The sequence below is a fragment of the Argopecten irradians genome, chromosome 5, assembly GCF_041381155.1.
Source record: "Argopecten irradians isolate NY chromosome 5, Ai_NY, whole genome shotgun sequence".
NCBI lineage: Eukaryota > Metazoa > Mollusca > Bivalvia > Pectinida > Pectinidae > Argopecten > Argopecten irradians.
Window position 1 is genome coordinate 29,435,591 of NC_091138.1, and position 24,101 is coordinate 29,459,691.

Sequence of the window (24,101 nt, forward strand, 5' to 3'; positions counted from 1 at the left end):
ATCGAAACCCATCTGGGGGTTCCTTTGGATCATCAGTCTACTAATTATATAAATACCGTGGATGGCGTTGATGGGGAGTGACGTAAGCAGTTGTCAAGGGATGGTCAGAAGGATGATAGCGTTCCTAAGAGGATCACTTATGAAATCATGTTTACCAACAATGGATCATTACATACAGAACAATCAGTATTGATTTGTTACATTAGTTTATCCAAAGGTTGATGTCCTCACAATAATCAAAGAGTTTCGACGAAGACCATATTTGGAGGTCGCAAACAGAAAGTACAAAGTGAAAATAAGAAATAATGAGACGCATTGTCACATGTTTAATACAGATAAGTGATGGATGACGAATTAGAATCCATTGAAATTGGGTTTGTTTGCTTTAAAACCTTATATAATATTTCTATATCACCTTCCTATAAGTTTGTTATCGACACCTTTAGATAGATGCTAGACTGACCATTAGACCCTAAGGTGCTGATAAAATATTTTCCGCATACTTCTATACTAGATTATCTCCTCCTAGTTTGAAACTTAGAATCAGACATTTTAATGATGTTTTAATATTCTAGAAACTGGTGGCTAGTCTAGATTGATAAAGTCAGATTTTAAAGTAGACTTGCTAAATCAAGCATTTGTGGTAACGAAACGAAGAGATGTTAGCTCAACGTATTATCAGAAATAAATCAGGTATGTCATTATCAATCTGATCATAGTTCCTCCATGACTAGGACCTATTTAATGGACAGAACAGTTTTGGCATCGTCCAAATGAGTAAAACATATCCAAATGCTCCAAATGAGCATAGACAAGGTAGAGCGGGAAAAGATTTAGTGAGTGGCCTAATAACATACACAAGGACATGATCTTCACATTTCAAATAAGCTATATTATTACCGCTGACAGTAAATTTAAAGATATTTCTGCTATGAAAATTTAAACGAGTATCATAACATCAAGATACTACGTTAAATTTCCTTGTGTGGTTTGATGACAACGTCTCCAAACTCATTTAATGCTATATTTGAGATGATTTTGCTACTTAACTTTTATGATAGCCAAAAGAGCGCAGCAAAAATATGATTTAAAAGTCTGTTTTTGCTGCGCTCTTACTGGGCATCGTAAAAGTTTTATAGCAGAACTATTGCATTCAGCATATAAATGGCTGTACACTCATTTTTCAGAATTTTGTATCATACCGAAATGGATAAAGATTCAATTTTTCCATGGTACCAAACTATGTGAAAAAGATATTAAGTATAAATATGGCTTCTCCTGATCTCTTAATATCTTACTATTATAATTTTTACGATATCAATCTGAACAATGAATCCATTTTCCAATTCTTATACCTTTTCACATTTCATACCATGGGAAATTCAATATTTATCCATTTTATTAGGTATGTGCAGATATTTGTAAGATTAATTTGGTAGTTATGCTAACTTTTACTATGACCAGCAAGAGCGGAGCAAATGAAATATTATTTTTACACCTTTTCAAATTATTTAGTACCCTGGAATAATCCAAAAATGATCCAGTTTGGCATGGTGCAAAGATCTGAATATTGACATCGTGTAAGATCTGACAGCCATCGTGGCATTCTTGTTTCAAAGCGTTACCTTATGAAGAAATCCAGTTGTATATAAATTTATTTCTTTTCTTACCTCAAATTTACATTTTTATGTCATCTAAGGACATATACTGGTCATGGAGGCAAACCGAAAATCCCAGAGAAAAATAGAATCATTACTCTAGGACAGTTCCTGGCAATTTATTCAAAATGAATTTAAACATTCCGACCTGGTTATCTGTAGATAAAATGTCAAACAACTCAACCAATCACCTGCTGTGGCATCTATATATTTCCACTCTAATTTCATCTTAATTTTAAATACTCAAATCTAGAACTGCGTTCTCATTTATTTATAAACATTATGTTGTTGCAATGGACGCCGAAATACACCATTCGTTTGATTATTCATGTCGTGAAAGATAAGGTGCTAACGAGCATCACGATTTCATGAATATCTTTACAATCGCATCCGGTATTTGGCGATGCAAATACAACGGCCGAACCCTTTTCCTTTTATATATAGAATACAGTGGTATTGTGGTAATATAGGTTATTTGATCACAACAGGAAAATTCTGATTTTTGTTTTAGGAATACCTGAATTCAAATTCATAGTATTATCACTCAACCTTGAGATATTGAAAATGAAAAATATTTCACAGCCTAAACGCGAATGAAAACGGAATCGTTTCTTCCATTCTCTTGTCTCAAAGAAGATATTTCCAAGAAAAGTTATTGTATTTACCTAATATAATGTTCATCATAACAACAACAAATATAAAGTTGCATTATTGCTTCGGTTGTATCATCAGTGATGTTTTGAAGAAAATATAATTGACTAATTAAAGGTGAACATTTCCCTATAGGCACACGATTCCCGGGGCGTCTTAGACTTGTGCACACATTTAATGTACACTGAATTGTCTTTCAAAACTGACTCTTTCTATAAACGGAGAACACCATAAATTGAAATATGAATTCAATCATTTTACACTACGATTACTAAAACTTAAATGTTTTAATGTTTGCGATAGGTAAATTAAAAATATTTTCATTTAGACACCGTATTGTTTTGGAATAGAAAAAAGTATAATATCTTTTCTCTTAAATTTGAATTTGAGGACCAAATTTGACCATATCAGATCTGGAAACCCAAAACAAAGTACGAATATTTCTGTATTTCCCAAACCATCCTACATAGAATACACTACATATAGTGAAGCAATGATATGATACATTATATTGCTTGGTAGCATCTCTTAGTCGGAGAATAACAACTGTTACCACGTATCTTTTGTTACAATCTGTTTACTGTTATTTAGGTGTTCTAGAATATCGTTGTTACCATTTGCTAGTTATTGGCAGTTTTCTCCTGTTTTGACAAAATTAGCCTATGCTTTTGCCATGCATGACGGACGTGATAAATAAAACATATGGCTAAACACACTGTATCCATCCAATTGATACGATTTTTTCCTATTTTTTTTTTTTTTTTTTTTTTTATTTTTTTTTATTTCAAAAATCATGAACATCTTGAATACGCTACACTTTAGATATAATTAGTTACTGGAATAAATGAATATGAATAAGAGCTATTTTGAAAAGTTAACATTTATATTTGATTACGATTTTTTTATGTGAAAAGTAGTTGATTAAAATATCAAATTATCTATATTATTATCTTATTTACATCTCCGCTTTTTATGACCGATAATTGTTTTTCTGTCAGACGATTATTGTTAAAAATAATGTTTTATCGCGATTTACACAACGTGCTCCGATATTGGTATCGTTTATGAGGCTTAAAAAACAAATCATTGAAATGAAACTATGGCAATGTATTTTCTGTAAAAGTGAAAACAAGAAATTGCTTTATTCATTTTATAAAAACATTATGATACCTTTCCATTTGTATAAACGTTGGGTCTTAAAATAATATATTCATGGTGCTTATTATGATATGGTATTATCTAAAACTGTAATGAGCTCGCTTAAAGCAATTAAAATAAGAAAACGCCATGAATGGACCATGAACGTTTCATATATTCTAAATACATTAAGACACTAATACATGAGAAAACACGTCTTTTCAACATTTACCGCAAAAACATCGCCTTCTAGAATATTTATATGCAAATCATCTTAGAAAAATGTAAATACGCTGATTATGAGGTTAGTTCCGGGCGGTAATTAATGGATATATAAATAAGCTCCGCCCATGTGTCTAGCCAGCCAATAAAATAAGACGTAACATAACACGCTCCAATGTTTCTCCTTTATGTGCGTTTAATGAAGCTGAAAGCTTGTCTATTTAAGTATAAATGTAAAGAATAGACATTCAGCTATATGCGTTTTGCTAGAGAAGATCCTAGTGAAACGTACGTAACTAAAACTTGGTAATCCAAGCTATTGACATCTGGCCCCGAGGCCAGCAGGCTAGTAGGTCAATATATTTATACAAACACACATGTTGGTAGCTATCCAACCATGTTCTTTTTAGTATTTTTCTCTCTGTATGGTCTCGTGTGTGTGATGTGTTGTGAAAAAAGACTTTGGTTCATGACAAAATGGAATTGTGCTTTGAAAACTACATGTCATGGAAGTCGTATTGGATGTATTAATTTTAATAACATTTTAAAAAGAACATCGATTGATATAGTTTTTTTAAATGTTCATCGGCAAATGAGGTTAATATGAACGACTCATATTTAACATATTGGAGAGTATTCCCAGAAGTTAAAGTGGTACAAATTGTTTAATTGTCTTTCTACCTCTTCTAGTGATTTCAGATTTTGTTTGCATGTTCACAAAATTTTATATTGATTTTTGATTTCTTGTTTTAACATTGATAGTGCGGCAATAGTAAGAAAAGCTGAAGGATGAAAAATATTTTTTCACGCTTTATGTTAGTATTTTGTATATGTAGTGTGCAAAATAATCATGTTGATATAACGGTCTTTTTTTCAGTTTTATAGTATTTATAATTATTATTGTTGACTTGAATTTTAGTAACAGTGTAGAAGGTACTTTTATAAATGCTCTATAATAATTTGTGCATGTTTTTTCATTATGTCAGCCATTGACCATGGATTTACTAAAGCTCTCCTGCTTTAAATAAAGCGTTATGCAATAACATGAGTCTTTGTTTTCAGTTCAGACGTAACAAAACAGAAACTAGTTGAATTGTTCGAGAAAACTTCAAAGCTTACAACTTGAAGAGATCTAAGATAAAGTGTGTTTTGTGAATAACTTATATTTGTATATAATTTTGCTGGCGTGACAATATCCATTGTACTTTAAGTTTTATTACAGCTCAGCTTTCAGTCATGTATATTAAACTGGTTTTTGTTTGTTGTTGGTGTTTCTGACTGGATTTCTACATTCATAATTATCTCCGATTTATTCTATGTAAAAAACGCCAGTACAGCTGATAGTAATTTCAAGTAAGCGTAAACTTATCGACGTATAATCATAAATCCCCTCGTATCCATTGATTCTGTGTATTTTGATTAATGTCACTGAACCAAAATGAATCATAAATTGAATTTTTAACATCACGATCTAGACAATAACGTGATGTTTGATGACACTGAACAAATTATCGGATGGTGGTTGACTAGAATATCGCGCAAAAATTGGAAAAGATTTCAATTAGATCATGCTAAAACCATTATCAAAATGATAAATAATTCTTGCTTTAATGTTACTATTATGGTGATATAAAATTCTCCATATAATTGAACTTTATCATCAAAACGTCTCAGTATGTAATGGCATATATCTGGTTATGAAGTTTCACAAATAGTGCAGAATATTTCAACGTTGTTCTAACAATGCATAGCATTTCTAAAAGGTCCAAATATTGATTGAAAAGTACACAATATGTATGAATTATAAGGATAGTTCAATGAGTCTGACCAATAACTATTTTAAAAACTTTTGGTTTTTTCTTTCTATCGTTAAATGGAATATTCAAATTATGATTTTAAAATATTTTCAAAATATTTGGAACATCTGAAGGGACATCTTCTGGGTTTCGATACGTTTCTAGATTTTGATTGGCTTTCAGGTAAAACAGGTGCAGTCAAGTTTGATATCAAACACTCTTATGGAAAGTGCGTATTAAATATATCAACGTATTACTTGGAAAAAATCTGAGAATGACGTATGCATGTACTCAAATTTATAAGTTTTTTTTTATTATACAAACTTATTTGATATAATTATATCTCTATGTATTAAAAACACTATTTTTAATTGAATTAAATAATTTATGCAGAACATGATATAAAAATACTTTTTCCTTATTATCGAACATATCCTATGAGAAATCCTTATATATCCTTATTGTAATATACTCATAGCAAAGTATACAGTTTGGTAAATATTGATTATCTTTTATAATAAAATCGGCCTGTTTTAGTTCCTAATTATTTTGACCTGTTCGGCATTTCTCATATACCTTAAAATATAAATTTTGGATCAGTTGCCCCTAGTAGATGATCGTGTACGGTTGTGTTATAGACTTCTATGACATTTATCGTCGACAAGCAGAGAACGCGTACTCTTTTGGTGTACCTGGTTCTAATCTATTTATCTTCCTTGTTATTTATTCAGATTGGTAATTTGAAAAAAGGAAAGTCGGATACTAAATATGTTTTAAAGCAATCAATATTATTTTACAATGGACATAAAATCAAATTGCAGAGATATGCAAAGTGATATCGTTTTTCTTCAAAAAATTTTCTTGCATCAGGAGAATGCGTAGATAACTTTAACTTCGTGCATTTCCAATTATTCATTGCGTTCGTTCAAATTTAATAAAAAGGAACCAAACATCTATAGCTTTATGATAAAACACAAAACGACATCGATGTTCATTTACATACCTGATAAGTTGATGACGATTATATGTGATTAGAACGGGGCTAGCACTAAGGGAATTACAGTGTTCCGTCTGACGAGATTCTGTTTTGGTCTGACATACTCTGTTATCCATTATTGCCGGCACGCCATTGATTTGAAATTACTGTGACATGACTGTGATATTCATTATTGCTGACGATCTGTCAATGGATGGGCCATGAATGTCTTGTCATTTTATTAATTTGACGGTAGGATTTATGAGTTCATTTCGTAGGTTGACCTCCTCCTCCTTGCTCAAGATATTTCATATACATGCGTTTTGTAGGTACAAATATACCAATTTAGTTTATTCATCAAAGGAACAAAAAACTGTAGCCTCTCAACATACCACTTTCTGGTGTATCATCTCCTTTTATTCTGACAATGAATAAAAAAATAAATGACTGTTAATTAGTGATACGAAAATAAATACTAGCATCACGAACACATGCAAAATAATCAGAAGCCATTCACTCTGACAAAAACTGCATACAGTTGATCAGATAGATTTTTATATACCTGTGTAAATAAAGCAACATATTGACACGGCTTCGCTTTCAATAACCGGTGACCTGCATTTAATAGGCGTAAATGAGTTTTTATTTTATACTTAAAGAGACGTAGTCTTATAAATGACTGGGCTTTTGTATATGTAGATATATATAAATCCTCTTGTCTAAATAATGGAACTTTATGAATCAGAGACAGCTGTTACTTAGATAATGCTAATGTTAGCAATGCAAAATCACTTTACTTACCACTTAACATGTCATAACATCATGAATAATTCTAAATTATTTGATTCTTTCAGAGAAAAAAATGTTTTATCAGCAAACCAATTTGACGCAAGCATTTAAAACCGTCTAAATTCTAAAACCACGTTTTAATTTCGATACCCATATTTCTCGTTATACCGAAACATATTGGCAATTACCCATGGAATCAATTATACTGTTTATTATCATAGTTTAACTTTCATGTTAAACTATGTATCCAGAATATCTTTATACGTTAGAACAGATTTAAAAGTCAAATTACAAAATACCAATTATTTCTAATAAGTAAACGCTTAACTAAGGATTCATATTAAATTTTAATGACATCATTCAAAACGATAACCTATATTGTTTGTTGACAATACAAATATTTCTCAACTGCATTGACACATTTTCAAACACAATATGGAAATTTAACCATAAGTTATTAAGGTATTACACTTGGCCCCCGGATCATGAAACTGTCTCAGACATCAGTTATTCGCTTAGCCAATCAAAAAACGACGTAACTCTTTGAAAAGCCATCTGTGTTTGAAGTCTGAAATTGAGACTGTTTTAGACTTAAGACTGTTTCACGATCTTGGGGCTTGATCGTTCGTAAAAACAGATGTACAAGGATCGTTCGAATGATTGTACAAAGATCGTTCAAATAGCCGTACAAAGATCGTACAAAGGGATGTACAAAGAATGTACAAAGAGATGTACAAGGATCGCACAAAGGGATGTACAAAGAATGTACAAAGAGATGTACAAGGATCGCACAAAGCTATGTACAAAGATCATAAAAAGAGATGTACAATGAATGTACAAATAGATGTACAAGGATCGCACAAAGGGATGTACAAAGATCGTAAAAAGAGATGTACAATGAATGTACAAAGAGATGTACAAGGATCGCACAAAGGGATGTACAAAGATCGTAAAAAGAGATGTACAATGAATGTACAAAGAGATGTACAAAGATCTAAAAAAGGGATGGCTATGAATGTACAAAGTGAATATAAGGATCGTATGAACGAAGACTCCAGATCATTTCCTATTGAGAACAGAAAAGACTGGGTCAGAATGGAGTAAACTGTAACATATCCAAAGTCTCGCCACAGAAGTCTTCAGTCACGTCAAAGTATGGAGAATAAAACCAAAAAGAATGAATGAAACGCAATGCTTATTTCTTGCTTTCCTGGTGTTCGTTTAGTTAATGATTAACGATAATTAGTAAATTTCTAGAGAATAGGGAATACTTTAAAACAGTAATGGTAATTAGGAGGAACTTTGGTGAGTACCGTAATGATACATCGAAGGTACCTTTTTGGGTACCAAAATAGTAATTAGGAGGTATATTTGTGAGTACCTTAATGGTAATTAGTAGGTACCTTTGTGGATATCGTTATGGTAATTAGGAGGTACCTTTGAGGATACCGTAATGGTAATTAAGAGGTACCTTTGTGGGTACCGTAATGCTACTTAGAAGGTACCTTTGTGGGAACCGTTATGGTAATTAGGAGGTAACTTTGTGGGTACCGTAATGGTAATTAGGAGGTACCTTTGTGGGTACCTTAATGATACTTCGAAGGTACCTTTGTGGATACCGTTTTGGTAATTAGGAGGTCCCTTTGTGGGTACCGTAATGGTACTTCGAAGGTACTTTTGTGGATACCGTTATGGAAATTAGGAAGTACCTCTGTGGGTACCTTAATGATACGTCGAAGTTACCTTTATGGGAACAGTTATGGTAATTACCGTAATGGTAATTAAGAGGTCCATTTGTGGGTACCGTAAATGGGAGGTACATTTGAGTGTACCGTAATGGTAAATGGGAGGTACATTTGTGGGTACCGTAATGGTAATTAAGAGATACCTGCGTCGGTACCGTAATGGTAATTAGGAAGTACCTTTGTGGGTACCGTGATGGTAATTAGGAAGTACCTTTGTGGGTACCGGGATGGTAATTAGGAAGTACCTTTGTGGGTACCGGGATGGTAATTAGGAGGTACCTTTGTGGGTACTGTAATGGTATTTCGAAGGTACCTTTGTGGGAACCGTAATGGTAATTAGGAGGTACCTTTGTGGGTATCGTAATGGTACATCGAAGGTACCTTTGTGGTATTGTGTAATATATCCGGATGGTCTGAGTAGCACATTAGTGGCCTTCGTTATACATGGGCTGTATCATGGGGAACTCCGCTGTAGTTTATCCATGTTGAACAATCAGGAGGGCTAATGTTACGAGTAGAGGTTGTTACCTAAAAATTAACTTTAAACAACGAACAATTGGGTGTCTTAAATAACTTGCATAATACATTGGTAGTATCTTGATGGCATATTGGTTGTCTCTTATAAATCGGAAGTATTTTGGTGGTTTGTTGATTATATTTTGGTGTACTTTCACGACACATGAGTCGTTACTTGTTGATAAGTTGTTCATTTATTACTGGTACAGTTATGGTACTGACATCGTACATTATTTGTATTCACTTATTTTTTGACGATTTGTACCTTTACTCTAATCAGCAAAACCGTATATTTATAGTTCTTAACTAAACGTGCGAATCAATATTGACTACTAGGCCGTATTTCTTTACGTTATAACCAAAATATGACGACGTGTGTGGTTTGTTGAAATTATATCGGGTATTCAAAATTGCTTAGTTTTATATAATTAATTACATCTGTGTATATCATTAAACTTAGATTGCAAAGAAAACTCATAATATCCTTAGATGCAGTATGTTATCAATTTCAGAGTATTGTTTCAATCCCTCTCTCACATCATTTTCAAAAAACGTTAAGTCATCGTGTGTCTATGTAAAGTTAATTACTTCTCAAAGATAACCTCCTACAAATATATACACAAGGCTATCTAATTCATTTTAGGTAAACGGAATTTAATATGTAAAAATGTATCGGATATAAAACTTTAAGTCATAACTAATACACATAAAATTCAATAGATATGTTACATTGATACTTTACAGTTTTTTAAACATTCATTTTCATTAAAGGCACCTTTTTACGCCAGGTGCTATTTCCGGTTTTACGTTAAATTATAAAATCGTATAAGAAAATCTCAACAACAACAAAATCCGAAGCAGGATACAAAGAGAAAGTACAAAAAAAAAACACAAAATTCAAAATATGTATAACAAATCCTTAAGACAAGACCATGTGTTTCAAAAGTGAACTTATCCTTTTTAACCACAGAAATCTACAAAAAGAATAAATACTAATTATTCAGTGCTAACATGTATGCTAATGCAATTTCTAGCTTATTAATCTGTGAATGTAATAAAATTTATGTATTTACATGGTCGAATTAGGACACTTAATGAAATATCTGTTATAACCATGTCAATCAAACACATTTTTACGTGACATGCCACTCAAAAAATGTCGGTTAAAATCTAGCAAGTTATAGCTATACAGATGTTTGACTGTAATATATCTGATATTACGATCACGCAAAGGTTTAATTATCGTTAAGAAAAAACCATTATGGAAATTCGATTTTATATCAACTGAGAAGTCTACAAAATTAACTTTTAACGAACGAACGTCGTAGTCCCTAAAGCCAAAATTCACTGCCGAAGAAATAAGTCCGAATGGATATTTGATACGATTCGATCAAATCGCATGGCAGCTTAAACAAAAACACAATCTACTAACTAAACTATCGCCTCAAATCAGTATTTGACTAATTTTTGTTTTGTTTGCATATTGTTATGTTTACCGCATAGAAAGCGTAAATATCTTATAATTTCTCTGCTGCCACAAATCATGTGTTAGAAAAGTTATAATGTTTGGTTCCGTGTTAAAAGAAGATAGCTAAAGTCATCACAGTAATACTGCATTATTTCAGCGATTAAGCTAAAAACCAAATCGGAAATACTTGTTCGAATAATGACTGTCTGTATTGAAATTAAACTGTAAATATTTGATTTATGTCCTACGAGATTATGAACGGTGTTCGCCAATCACATCTGCACACTATAGACTTTTACTCTGGTTCGACCACCGCAGTCAGCCAACCCAGTTACACGTGGCTTCCGTCAGAACGGTTCCGGGTCACACGCGATCCAGGCACGAGATTGAAAACAAAGGTCACCATTCCAACTGAATCAATATGATTGTCAAGTGTTGCTGTCACTTTACAGTTTTCTGGACACAATAACTTATCATGGCTGACATGAATGCTGGTGAGAATAATATAAAGATTCGTGTCATTGTTGTGAAACCCTTTAGCTTGTAATGACGCTGTTTCGCAACACAGTTTCTATGACGAATTGGAAGTGCAATCATGAACTCTCTTTGATGGGTAAAATAATAAAAAATGATTAAAGTAGTTTGAATTGAAGTTGATATGTAAGGTATACTGTAAAATTACTATATATATCGAGTGCTGAATATTGGAGGATCAAACAATCTCTTTCATCTTGATTATTTACTTCTTTTCTAATGCATGTATGATTCTGTCGCGATTATTTTCCAAGCATCTGTTCACCTGTGTGATGGGATCAGCCATTTTATGGAAGGCATTATAGCTTCATGTATATATTACTGTACAACCTAGTCAAAGAAAGGCGTAATTTCTAGTGATAAGAATGGTGCATTGGCAGTACAGGAAGGAGAAGCAGCGATCACATCTTTGAAACCAACCATAATCTCTTTGCATGATAGAAACACTTCAGGTCGATCTATTTATTGATACTTCGAAGAAATCAAAGGTTTTAATTTTCTTCTCAGAAGACCTGTCATAAAAGTTATAAAACGCAATATCCTTAAAACATTGAAATAATTATTATAAAAGCACATCCAGATTTAAGAAGAGATGGAAATTACTTCTGAAATGAGAAACACGACATATAAAATTCATCTTTGTGATTTTAAATGAGGTCCAACATACTTGATTTACCCTGTGGAAATACTAGGCCATCTGACAAGTGAACGATGAGGCAGAAAGTGTTCCGTTGTGAAGAGCACATAAACCAATGACTGCATCACATCACAGCGTGTAAGATTTTAATACCGTAATGCACAGGAGTGAAGATATAACGAGCACCACTGCAGACATTTATTTTTATTTTATGAACAAACACTTCCAAGAATGTTTACTTACCCCACTAGGAGAAGTCTTCGCTGCCACACATAATGTTGCTGTTACTTTAAATGTACTGCAGTAATTAATTAATATCGTCGAGTTCGGCGTTGACATGTCATACGAGCCTGGCAGACGCATATACTGACATATTAGTTTATTGTAAATTCCCCTGCATGTTTTCTATTACAAAGTAGTCTTCAATTTGAAGATAAAAGAATTCATAAAAAATGTAAATACAAAGAGAACGATACGTATATATTTTTTCTGATTTTACATAGACCAATTCTTTTATGGGGTTTAAGCTTTTAAGTTTTGTTGTTGTTGTTGTTTTTTTTTTTTTTTTTTTTTTTTTTGTATTTTTATTTTTTGTCTTTTTCATAAAGAAGAAAATTCGTGCATTTACAACAAATGTTTTTGTTTTTAATATCATAAATCAAAATCTCTCCTTTTGTAAATATTACCGATGATGTTTAAAAGAATGAATTCAATAAAAGTTTATCAACAATTAACATATCTATACTGAACATTAAAAACACTGACACTGATATCAGATATATTCATGCGTCCAATCTGTCATGAACTGAAAGTTGATGTTGTGAAATTGCAAGAATTATTCATACATAATATTTCGCTGTGATATTTTTATGATAAATGCATTTCACTCGTGCATGTGGTCATCTTAATTCAAAACAAAAATGGGAAATTTATCAAGTATCAATATACATAATAAACTTGCTTTAAAATGAATGAATCCCCAAACACAATTTATATTTCAGATGCATGTTATGTAGCAATATTATTGCAGTCAAATTCAATGTTTACACTCACGTTATTTTGTCTATTATGTTGAAATGAATGTTGTTGACATAACTACGATTCCTTACTTTATCATTAACAGATATCAAATAGCATACCTTTTAACATAGAATACACATTGTCCTTACATGCATAAACGTTTTATCATCTTAGATTGATTGTTTAATAACACTTTGTACCATCCTATTGCATTTTGCTTTGATTTTAGTTCCAGATACATCCAACATATAATGCTACTTTATTATTCAATCTGTATTAAATTAATACAAAGGGGAACTTAGCACACACTAATCAATAATAACTCTTCTTTAGATGAAACCATGTTAAGTATACTCAGTGTAATAACGTTAACCCTGATAACTAATTACGTGAACATCAAGGTACTGTAATTAAACAATTGCTCAATACAGCTTTTGCTAATTATTTTTCAGTGGATCCTTACAATACAAGGCAGTAAAGTATTTGTATTACTTGACAACGGTGTTATCGACATTTCATCTTCTCTTAAATGTTTTCCCCTTTGTTATGTCGAAGAAAAACATTATTTTTTTAAAGCTTTATTATTCAAAATTCATTTCACTCTCCATGAGACATCAATGCATTGAATAAAATGTAAAAAAAAGTTCTTTACATAAAAACTACAGTATCCCACAAAAAGATAATAAAAAATCAGTAATCACTGAAAAGGAAATGTTACTGCAAATTTCAAAGTATTGCGCATCGTGTCGCATCCGCTGAAGACCTAAATAAAACTACACAGGGATATAAAGTTACTCCAAAGTAAAGACTCACATTCGCTTTTAGAAGATAGTTTAAAAAAGCATTCCCTAAGAATCAAAAGCGAAATTCATAAATTTATTTGCGTTTTAAAAACATCTGAATGACAGAATTCCATTATAGCACTGATAGCGTCTTTACTTTGCTCAGGCCAATATTATGGCTAAATTTTAATAATTATAGCCAAAAAATACACTCAACTCTTCTGTTTAAATTTTATGCAGCCTATTTTTTATAATAAAACTAATTATCGTATAATGATATTTTAATCTTACAAAGAGATGATAGTTTACGCAAAATTTGGGGAAAACGATAAAACATAGGCTTGATATTTTTCATGCCAATATAATGTAAGCAAACAAAAAGTCTACTTTCAATGTTTTGTCTAATCAAGACATATGCCGGAAACAAAATGCATGTAGTTACGGTAAATATATCCGCATGCTTTTATTTCAGTGATACTATAGGTAAATAATATGAGTATGCATTTATATACATATACATACAATTGTAAAATGTTTAAGAAAAATTTACTGCTAAAAGATCAGCGGGCCTAAATCACAAAATAACCATTTCTGAATGTGAAGGATGTTATTGTAACTAAACTTAATGCATGTAATTTGTTATTCATATAGTTTAAAGAATGGTAGGTATTTAGGTTATCAGTAATAACATCACGAGTCCAATAAATTATAGATCTTTTGTGGGAGTCGAGTTTTAGGTTGGTAATTATCAGATAATTAATTCTACATTGATTGCAAGTAAAAAGTTCACTGTCAAAGACAAGAACAAAAAGCATGCAAATGCATGTCGATTGACGTTTTGTATCGATTGTAATAAAAATTCTTTATTTATTCATTAAATTTGCATTTTAAAATATGTCTTCTTCGTTAACAAAAAAATAACGATTTATCTTGCATGAAATGAAGTCTGCATATTTGCGTTCATTGCTTTTTATATAATAACTTCTTCAAGTTGTTTAAAGCCAGTTACACTACGGAAATTTACATTGTAATTAATTGATATGTTAACTATCATGAACTTTAAACAAAAAGATATTATAACAAAATATTTCTTTTTGGCATTTCAACAATCAACATTACAATGTATTAAGTTGATATAATTATTGTTACACTGTGGACGCTGACATTTCACCATTATTGGTAAGGTATATCTAGAAGATGTTCTTGCCCTTCGAAAACACGGCGTAGCATCATAAAATTTATCATTAGTGGTCCCTCGAGTATATAACAAGAAAGAGTAAGGTATCTAACATAAACATAAGTTACGGAACACAGAAACGAAGATTTAGAGGTATGTTTTTGTAATGAGAACACGTGTCCCAGTTAAAACAATGCATTCCCAGAAACCGGCCTGCCACCACGTTTGTCTGTGTGTATCAAGTTGGCTCTTCTCCAGGACAATCATGTGAACAATTCTATTTAATTATTTATGCAGGTTTAAAATACAAGATTTAATCGAGCCCTGTGGAGCTAACTACCTGGGTGTAAATGCCATGGTATAATGCATAACATTGTACTCAAGCACATGGCAAACGGACCCTTGTGAACAACTCATCAGCGCCACATCACAAAAACTCGCCATCTATCTGTTTCAGAAAAGATGTTATCCGATGTATCGTGTGTATATCCATGCGAATCCTTTGGCGTTTGGCTCTGAATTGGTATATTTTACTTCTTCCTTTGTTTTTGCACTTCAAACGCTTCCCTGTCCGATATGGATCTCTTTTCTTGGCATCCAATGTTGGCTCCTTCCTTCTGTCTTCATCGACCTCCAGGTTTCTATTCCATAAGCAGCACGAGCCAGCATACAACCTCTGTCCTACAGAGAAGCCATCTTTATTCCTCTTTATCGTAATGGTACTGTGTTTCGTGCTCTGTATACCATCTACAGTGATTGCCCTAATCAGGTTTACGAGCTATATATAGAAAATCAGTCTGTTTTAATGATTCTGTACCAGTTTATCAATAGCTGTTGATGAGTAGTCAACGCCCTTTTTGTATAGACTAAATATCAATTTTGTTCCTTGGTTTTAAGTGTTTTATTTGTTTGCATTTGTTCATTTTTTTGTTCACACCATGAATCTTACATGTTTAAAAAGAATTTTGTTCGGAGTTCTTTTTTAACTGTGTTATCTTTATATGATTTACAGATGTATCAAAATGTTTGAATAATTTCGGATATGCTCTTAGGAATATACATAGTCGTTCTTACATTTATTGTTCTAAACATTATGAAATCGTAATGCATGTATCATAGTACATACTCATCTTATGAAATGACTTGTTATAAAAACAAATCTTATTAGTGAATAATTCATATTAATATTCTTCATTTCAGCTCAATTTTAGTGCGAATAATTACTATTTGTTACATATTCCTACAGGAACACATTGTAGGAGTGACCGCCAAGGTGTTGATGGATGGATTTTATATCAATTTTGTCATTTTGGCGGGCAGTAGTCGCCCACAGCACACATGATAAAAACAACATCCTACCAATCAGAATTGTGGAGATGTATGTGTTTTAATTCAATAAAATATCATCTGTCTAAAATGTCATTATGCGTTGGTTTAGAGCGAATCATAGTGATATATGGCCCTCTTGTCATTCGGTTTATGCATTATGACAGTTTAGAGTATAGCCTGGCTCGACGTGCTGTTATCTATATGATTCAGAGCTTATAACGACAAATCAAATCCTAGTGCTATATCCGACATGTCTCTGCTCTCTAACTCTCCTTGCACATCGTCTATCCATCATGTCTGTGCACTACACCTACCCTATTGCATCGTCTCGTTGCCATATGAACATATTTTGTTCATGTCCCTCCTTTATACACCGACAGCAACGATGAAACAAGTGATTTGAGTTGCCCCTACCGCAGGACATAGTGGTCTTAAATTGCCCTTTGTATCATTAATTTTCCTACTCATACATTTCCATTTTGATGGAATAAAGGTAAGAAGACCCATGCCGTATGAAATCGGGTATCCATCATAACTCTACCGTGCAATGGCTTTCATGAAATCATGGAGCGAAAATGATGAATTTACTGGCCTTTACCAATCTCTGCTTTCTCACATTGCTTTACTGGTAATGTTTTATAAATCTGAAGAAAATACAAGATTTGTATGATAAAGGATGATAAAAACCACCCATTTAGGCCACCGACAATTTTAGATTCCCATTTAAAAAGAAAATGTGGTTTACATTTCAACATAAAGTAGCCAGAAACTCTAGCCCTGACCATATTATGCATATAAATTATTTTTAATATAGTGGAATTGAATGTTTGGCGTCAATGTTAGCTTGCAAAATTGATGCCATGCTGAAACTCAATTGGAATCGTCGAGGAGTTCAAACAGTTTTAGATAAATTACTCTCAAAACAAAATTAAATATGATGAGAGTGAATGAGGTAAATGTATGTTTTGAATATCAACGATTCGTTCACTCTCAATCCCAGTTCATGTACATCGTATTAAAACAGAATGTTGTAATGTATCATTTTTTTGATATTAAGTTTTCGATTAGTTTCTACGATGTTGAAATAAAATAACAAAATGATAAAACTTTCTAACAATCAATGTGGGGGTTTATAATTATATAAACTATTCTAATCATTGGAACAATAAAGTAATGATAAACTTACTGGTATATGATACGTTTATTACTAACAATGTGTCTTATTATTAGATGAAGTATCAAGTGCGTAAATGGATTTTCTTCCCACGTTTCCTCTATTGAATATTTATAGAACAGTCCAGTGAATTTGACAATAATCTAAAATAAAAAAAAATAGCTGGATTATTACACTTTGCAATCGTGTCCATAATCTTAATGAATCAAAATTATCAATCTGTGTCTATACATATCACGTTAATAGAAACATACTTTAATTTTTAAACGTGAAGTTTACATGATTTACTATTCGTTAGTGGCATTTGTACTTCACGCAACAAGCTAGTTAAAATGTTATTCAATCTTTTCCAACCTACGTTCATATACGTCAAACTATTCTGATAACCCGATAGTATAACATTAGTTTTAACTTTTTTACAAAACGATCACGAAATTTTACAAATGTCGAAAACCGAAGTCTTCGCTTGTCTAGGTAGACACTTCTATATATTGTCTAACAATTACTAAGGAGATAAATGAAACGGGTTTTACTGGTGATATTAGTATATACTTTTATTTTAATTACATAATGTGTTTAACTTATATATGCGACTGTATTTTTTAATAATATCAAGTAGGGGATCTGATTATTATTTCAAAACTTATGCTATGTGTAATCCAGAGTGTTTAACGCTCGCAAAGTTTTAGAATCAGTTCATAATGCTTGACAGGAAAAAGATTTTCTGTCAAGTGGGGAATCGCGATCTCAATTAACAACGTGATGCAGTGAATCCCATTAATACTTGTCCTAATCATGGACCGAGGTGGAAATGGAAATGCTTAATTAAATCCATTAGTCAAAGAGAAGAGTAAGTAACAGATCTTTGATGAATACCTGATATGTAAGTAGCTATAAAATAATGACACGAACAACATATGAATAAATGCATTTGCCCTGATTGAACCCTTTCACACCACCAACATATCGTGAATACTGGTTGATGTTGACATATTTGTTGGGTTTTTCTTCTTTCATTATTAGACAACTTCTAGCTTTTGCCTATATTTGCAAGTTTGCAAAATGTGTGCAACTGGTCAGGATTTTTTGACACAATTTATCATTTTTTACCATATGACAGTCGATTTTAACAAGTTCTTGAACAAAATGAGCAAATAAAATTAGATTAAATAGTTTGTATTGCTTTAAAATGATAGAATTATTCATTCTCCTTTTAAGTTATTGCTACTTTTTGTACTTAAGTATAAAGATAGTGTACCAAAACTTTATGATATTTTTTCATAATTTTGTTTTGAAATTTGGATGACATGGTAACAAATCGATAATGTAAAACTAAGTGATCTATGAACATACCCTTCGTCACATACGTAAAAGAATAAAATCATATTTTCGCAGTAACTAAAGTGTTCGATTTTAAAATCATTTAATTATATGCAATGTCAACAAATTGTCATTTTCCCAATATCTTATGGATCTATTAAGTCGTTTCCAAATGAAATGAAAAGCACGCATGTGTATCTGGTTGTGTCTTTTTTTTTTAAATTCGTATTGAGCTTTTTATTACAGTTATTGACTTATGTCAGCTTTCAGAATAAATTGTACGTATTTTGCATTTTAAATCGATTAAGAAGATTTTTGGAGAACTATATATAGAATATTTACACAGTTTGATCAAAATTCAATTATTCTTGATAAATGTGAAGACTTCACAAAAAAGATCTGCCGATACGTAAATATCTGTCTATCTGTCTGTCGCTGAATCACGCCAAATTACTGCCTCTGATGGAGACAGAAGTTAGGGAAAATGCAAGAGATGGACAGTTATCCAAATCTTTTATTAAATATCGGCGAAATTATTTTTGAGTTGCATAAACAGTCAGATAATGCTTCTGTTAAACAAATCAATTTGTGGTTAAACTACATTAAATATTTCATTTATACTCTTTAAATTAGATATTTTCTCCCTCTGGGGAACACTTGTTTGAAAATGTATTCAACATGTTAGTTCCTACTGAAATGATTACATTCACAGGAACTGAATTTGATATTAATTTAAGTTAAGAAAATCTTCGTAAGTTAAAGAATCATTGAGTTATTTTAATAGTATTAATAAAATTTCTCTTGAAGCAATCAAAAAGAGCGAATGAATACAAAACTGTAATAAAAGACGATTCATTGTAAAGAAACGTTATTTCCTGGAGAAATTAAAACGCTATTTAATTTTATGATAGCAATTGTTTCAATCTAAAATAAGCTCGTTTACCTTTATATTAGCTTAAAATTTATATTTGTGCTGATTCTAGATAAATGCATCTGTATCGATAATGATTTGTAAACAAGATGTTAGTAATCGACTCAATTTACAGTGATATGATCCCTCGTCCCAACTTATCGTATAGAGTTCGAGGTGTGGACACTCAATGGTCAGAGGAAGGTTAATAGTACACATTCTGTAAAGATTTATCTTGCAATTACTATAAAGATGTTAAAATATCATCATATCTTAATAACTCGATTATTTATATAAAATGTGAGAAATAATTTATGTTATATTTTAAATATGCCACTATCATTGCTATGGAAAAATTGGAATATTTCTAATTCTGATGATCAAGGGATTAGTCACAAGTTATTACAATTTATCAACGACTTCTCTCAGAATAGATAAATAGCTATTTACATGTATAGCATTACCAATACAAATTACAAATTAACATGCATATCATTATATTCATAATCTATACAATTTGTCTTGTCAAAATACATGACTTGTTTGATAAAATTTCGAAATCCAATTTTTAGTGTTAAAATACCAGAATAGAGACGACAGAAAAAATGTTTCTCTATTAAGTATTTAGGTTTGTTGCCGTTCTTACTTACTGAAATTCAGTCTTTATATCTGTCGTTTGTAAAGCATTCAAACATGGCATTCCTGTAGGGCACATAGGTGATTGATATAATCAATGTTCTTTAAATTGTAGATGAAATTAAAATATTTTTCAATCATATAAATTATCGAGTTTTTTTATATTATACGCACAACAATAACAAAACTTATTTCTAATTGTCTATTGCAATATATTATCTAATTATCCTAATGAATTAGGAAAAGATTTTAAAACTATATTATAATTATAACTATTGTCGTCATTAACAACTCTCATTACTTTTTTAATACAAAAAGAAACTAAGGTAACAAATTTTAACATTGTTCTATTACGTTCTGCACTTCGTTTATAATGTTTGATTCAGGGACTTATTAAATTTGGAAATATATGTTTTCATATATATTATTTTGTACACAAAATGTATAAAAATGGTTCTCACATTATTACGACAAAAGAAAAGATATATTTTAAGAGAAAGTTGTTAATGCGTTAATGATTTGTTTGATTTTCATGAAAATTTGAAAAAAAATATGATATAATGCATTCATACGCACTGGATAATGGATTGAAAAAGAAAGAAGAAAATATAAATGACTCTTAGGCAATTAAGGATATATCATATTAAAGTTTAAAGGCCTCAGATAACTAAAACACACGCATGACGTACAATATAGACATGAAAGCCATGCATTCTTCAATATTGTTTTTGTCTCCAAATAACATTTTTAATTTAAACATATTTTATTGGAATATTTTACATACAATGGCATAGGGCATGGAGTTGTCTCTTCATAACATTATGCTATCAGTAGTACATTAGGACTACAAATAATATTCTAAATTTTAGAAATTCAAGCAAACACTGGTCTACAGACCCACAGTGGTAACACGGAATAATTAAAGCAAGCGGAAAATCTTAGAAATTCTAATTTATAATGCAAAATTTATTCGACATACTTTGCCTAACTAATAAAACAACGGAAACTTTATACGTTCTTTAGAAATGTTCTATTTTACGCAGTAAACTGGAATAATTATTTCAAATGTGGCCGATTCATTGAAATAACCTCATCTTAATCACAAAAAGTAGTTTTACCGGCTGTAAAAAATGTAAAAACAATTATCAGATGATAAGTAAAATATGAAATAATTCGAAATTTGAATTTACTCTAAAATAATACATATAAGTATTCGGTTTGTCCCAACCCTTTAGTAGTATGATCGATGTTTAAACAAAACAAATGTCCATATCTAATAAAAAATTTACATGTAATGTTAGCCTATGTTGGAAACGAAAAGTTGAAACGAGGAGAATGAATAATTACTATAAATACACGGATTTTTATTTCTTTTTTTACCGTTGACCTATATAAGGTGGCTGCTATGTATGTTTTGTGGTGGTTGGGTTGGCTGTGTGCTGCGGCCGAGCCTACACAGCTGTGTGGACCTGCCCGCCAACTCGCTGCCTGTGAGGGATAGCACGAACCGAGAAGGCTCCAAGCCCTTGGCAGCCAACCTAACGAGGTGAACCCGATCACACACTCATATACTCCACAACCGCCTCTAAAACAAAGTGCCATTTTTTTCTCACGTTTCATGAAAACAACTTAGCATGATGGCGGCAAGAGGGACATACGATGTTGCATGACTTTGAGAGCTGCCTTGCCTATCTTAAAGTGTTTTGCCGACGGTCTGCTAAAAACGACAATTTGTTCTATCATGTTTCGTGCATACTGGTTTTCTGTCTATCTGTATCTGTGTTTATTTTATGACAAATAAATAGGATGCCAATAGTTACCATGGGAATAAAACCCATTTATATCCCGACTGGGCAAACGTGAATGTATATACTGAGTAGTCAAACTAGGTCAACAAGACGATAAGGGGCTTGTGGTACGCCATTGCCTTCTCTATCGTCCGTGATCAATATCGTTTTCATTAGATGCTGAATTCACTACATCATTTGATTATAGTGAAAATCCAATACATTTCCCTTTGTAATGCGAGAATGATCCCCCGGTTATAAATACAAGTGCAATAAATACACAGTGTGTAGGCCGAGTGGAAAGATAGTCGTGCATCCTAGTGGCCAACCGCTGTAATATGTACGTACGGCATCCGTAAAGGTAGCCGTCTTTTCTTACGTATTATGCATGACGACAAAGCCATTAAATCAATGGTTGCTAAGAATAAGACAAGAAAAATTAGAATTTAGTACCTTTTATCTGGGAAAATGCCGTACACAGCGTCACCTTGCGGTAATCACCGACCCTCACAAGCATATCATTAAATTCCAAGGCAAGCGTAAAGAATTCAGTCGTGGCTGTAAACACGAAGAGGCGAGGAAAAGGAAAACTCTTTTCCAGCCAAGTACAATATGCATTCGTAAAAAGGCACAAACAACAATAGCAATGCAGGCTTCCGTTATACATAAATAACACGAGCACATACGTGCTGGGCCAACTTGGCCTGCCTTCTTGCGTTATCTGTTTCCCGAATAAATGCAGTTAATCCGGCTAGCACGTCCTTTGTTGAGAATGCTTGACATCTTAACGTAGAAAATATTGGCCTCTCGTCTCCGAGGAAATCCAGATGAGCATAATATGCATGACTGATGTATTAGCTTAATCTGACACACATTTCAAACAAGCCTCACGGATCACAACCTTCTCGCTTTACATATCAATTACCCAGTCATTGTCCTGCAAGGTCGCTTGCAAGCACTTCTCCCATTGGTTAATATTAACTGCCAGCTTCGATAGGCGGAGCTCGTGTCGGCGAAATTGTTTATTTTAGTGTCAGCGACTTTGGCAGATTTGGGTCGGTAGTGAATACTTAGCTCTTACACTTTGTGTTTCCCCTCCCGCTTTGATTGAGCAATGAAATTTTGCGTTTATTGAATTTGATATTCAGTGGTTTCCTTTGGATTCTTGCGAATCTTATCAACTTTAACAAACCGGTTATTGATCCTGCCGTGGCTTACAATATGGTGTCGGTACCGATGAAAAATGAGCTGGGTTATGCCTGTGGATACACAACTACCGCTGGTGCCTTGTCGTGCCTATGTAAACCTTACCTACTGACGCCATAACTTGTGCTTACCTGTCGCTAGTCAACTAGCGGTAGACTAACCATGTCAAGGACTCGCTCACCAAACATTATTTTATCAACCTGAAAGAACGTTATTAGGGTTTTGAAGTTATCCATTCAGGCTTTTGCAATTTTCCGCCTTGCCTCTCCGAATCAATGATAGTATTTTATCTTACTGTGTCATCTAAATGAATCCGTTTTGCTCTAATCAAGTAAAGTACATTTTACATCTAAGAAGCTCCTTTACCGACAAAACATCACACATGAATGGAGATCAACATAGCCTCACGGATGTCATCATATATATCATATGGACATAAAATAGAGACCGAGCCAGCAAACCACATTGGTACCATGTACTACAGTTAACCACAATTCGCTTTATCTGCAGTCTATATAATGACTAGCTATATAACACGTGTCGCACATACATAATAACGACCGGCACACTGGATACAATGTATATCAGCTGTATGGATCAGGTATCGGGCTTTATTATCATTACTTCTGAT